Genomic DNA, 3,017 nt, shown 5'->3' with positions numbered 1-3,017 from the left:
CTACCTAACTGACGGGTGGCACTAGCCATAACACCTCCGACATCACATGGCCCCTCCCTTCCGTCGGGTGTACGCCTCCCTTTTAGCGAGCCATGGGGGCTTTTGCGCCCTCTTGCCCGCTTTGGTCCCTCTTGGGATTACCTCCCTTTGGGCTTGGAGGATCGTCTTCTTCAGGAACGACCACTCTTCTTGGACACCGGACTCCCCCCGCTCCGGGACCTCAGTGCCTCCCCGACTAGTCTCCTTACCTCGTTGAAGTCCGCCCTAAGTCCAGGGCTGCTGCCTTGCTGCAGGCCTTTGCCACCCTGCGCTGGATGGTGAATCCCAGCAGGCAATGATCCCTGTCGCCCAGGTGGTCGAGCACCCGCAGACCCCTCACCAGGTCATCTCCCATCGCCAGGACCAGGTCCAACAAGGCATCTCCCCTGGTGGGGCTGTGCACCTCCTGGGTTAGATGGAGGTCCTGCATCTCGGCTAGGAACCTGCGTGAGCGGTCAGACCTGGCTGACTGCTCCTCCCAGCAGATGTCAGGAAAGGTCAGATCACCCACGATGACCACATTCTTTGACCTAACTACCGCCGCGAGCTGACTTAAGAAATCCCCGTCCAGCTCTTCCCCCTGGATGGGTGCTCTGCAGTAGACCCCCACCGTTAAGTCCCTTTCCCCTCGGCCTCCTTGGACTCTAACCCAGAGCACTTCAGCCTGCCCCTCCTCTGACCCCGTGCTGCTAGTTGAGGATGTGACGCAGAGCGCCACACCCCACCTCTCCTCCCTGTCCTGTCCCTCCTGTACAGCCTAGAGCCCTTGATATTCACCGCCCAGTGTGAAGAAGAAAGAAGACAAACTCAAGAAGGGCTCAGTTGGTCTAATAAAATATAGCACAGTTACCAAAATAACCTCATCTGCCTGTTGAAGGACGAAGCTGTTTTCCTCGCTCTGGAGCAGGCTGCTGACCATCTCCAATGCCTCCGATGCGAGGGTATCAGCTACACCAGGGCTTCATTACGAAGCTGTTTTCCTTGCTCTGTGGCAGGCTACGCCCGCAACCTCTACAATGCCTCCGATTCGAGGATAACAGCTACACCAGGGCTTCATAAGCAACCCACCACCCTATTACCCCGGGACGAGCTCCCCTGCAATTTACGGCTTGAACTCAGGAGGATGCGCTGTGCAGTGCGACGCAATCCCGGTTGTAATCCTCTAAGGGAACTTACAAAACAACTTCTGTAGACGAGCCTACGAACTTCAGTGCATGAATCCTACCCCGGGACGAGCTCCCCTGCAATTTATGGATTGAACTAAGCAGGATGCGCTCTGCAGTGGGACGCAAATGTAGACTAATTGAATTTGGCTCAAGCCCCCACCCAGACCCCCTGGGAAACACTAAATGAATCACTAAGGTGTCCAAGAAAGCCAACAACCCTTCCCTCGCAACCAGCGTGAAGACAAAACCCAAATGTATTAATAAGAAAAAGCAAAAGTAATCACTAGCTATCATTTTAAAACACTACAAACTACAAAACCAAGTCTATAGGTGGCATCTCTTGGGGGGACTTCACCCATGCCCAGGCAGTCTGGGACTTGGGGCTCCCCAAAGGGTAGTTCTGGGGCCTGCGCCCCTAGACCGGCCCTTCAGCTGTGGGCTGGAGCGGGGGCCACACCGCAGAGTCCACGAGCTGCTCCGTGGGTCTCTGCGCCGCAGGGAGCTGCTAGCCGGCCTGGGGCCTTCTGCATTGCAAAGGGCCCCCCGCTGCTCCCTGCGAAGCCGTAGCGCTGATCCTCACTTGCACGTGGTGGATTTGAGGGGTGAACGGCAGTTTTCACCAGCATATCGCACCCCAAAGTTTTAGTGCTAATCCCAGCTCCGCAGGGCAGGAGCCTGCACGAGACCTCAGAAAAACGCCAAAGAGCAAATTTTAAAACACTGCCCCCAGCGCCAACCGCGCTGCTGGGTCACGACACAGCCACAAAAGCAACGTCTGCCAGGCCCGAAATGTGCCGGGCCCAGACATACGGCAAACAAATGTACAGCGCGGCTCGGCAACGCAGCTGTGCTGAGACACGACAGCTGGAAACAAGAAAGGGGGACTCGGGCCTGTCCTGCACCCGGGCCGCAACACGCAACACGAAAGGGCTACTTGTCTGCCGCACGGACGTTTCTGCTCAGCCACACGGTTACGAAACAAAAGCGGACCAGGCCCGTTCGGCTTGAGCCTGCACTACAATAAGAGCCAACCACGCCGCTTGCAAAGCCGCAACAGGGACAAAGGAGGCCCGGGCCCATGTCGCTGGGGCTGGACTGGGCGGCACAACCTGGCCAGCCCAGACAGCGCTGGACAAACAACAACAAGTGCCCGGGCTTCACCCCGGCCCGAATCTGCCAGCCGACACGCGCTGGGCTCAGCCCCGCACCGCCGGGCTGCAACGCACCCGCCGTGCAACAGCCAAAGGGCGCAGGATTACGGCCGCAGCCTGGACATCCCGTCCCAGCGACGCCCCGCGCTGAGACACGGCAATCCCCAGCGCAGGGGCGGCGGGCGCCACGACCCCGCTCCGGGGCAGCCTGCACTAGGGAGGATGCGCTCGTGGCATCGCCCCGTCGAGGCCTGCGTGGCCAAAACTGCCGGCAAGACACACAGCTGGGCTCAGCGGCACAGCGGGGCCGACCCCACAAGAAGATGCAACACCACCCAAAACACGGCCGGCTCCCAGCCCTGCCCCCAGCGCCCCAGCAAGCCTGCCGGGCTCCACCTGGGCCGGGGTGCTGCAGGGACTGATGCCCCCCGCCCCCCATCCCACCCCAAACCCAGACAGCCACCGGGGCACGAGGAGGGGGAGAGAGGGGTCTCCACGTCCCTTCTCCAGGGCAGGGGGCAGACCCCCAAGCACGCTTTCCGGCTCCCCGGTCAGCGCGCAGCAGCCCCAGGGGCAGGGGAAGCCCCGGGACAAGCGGCCTGGCCCCTCACAGAGCCCAGCCTGCCTCCGCCCTCACCCCGCGCGGCCCCTACCCGCACCC

The sequence above is a fragment of the Alligator sinensis genome, unplaced genomic scaffold (genome assembly GCF_000455745.1).
Source record: "Alligator sinensis unplaced genomic scaffold, ASM45574v1 scaffold2400_1, whole genome shotgun sequence".
NCBI classification, from domain to species: Eukaryota; Metazoa; Chordata; order Crocodylia; family Alligatoridae; genus Alligator; species Alligator sinensis.
Note: the sequence above shows the minus strand (reverse complement) of the source record.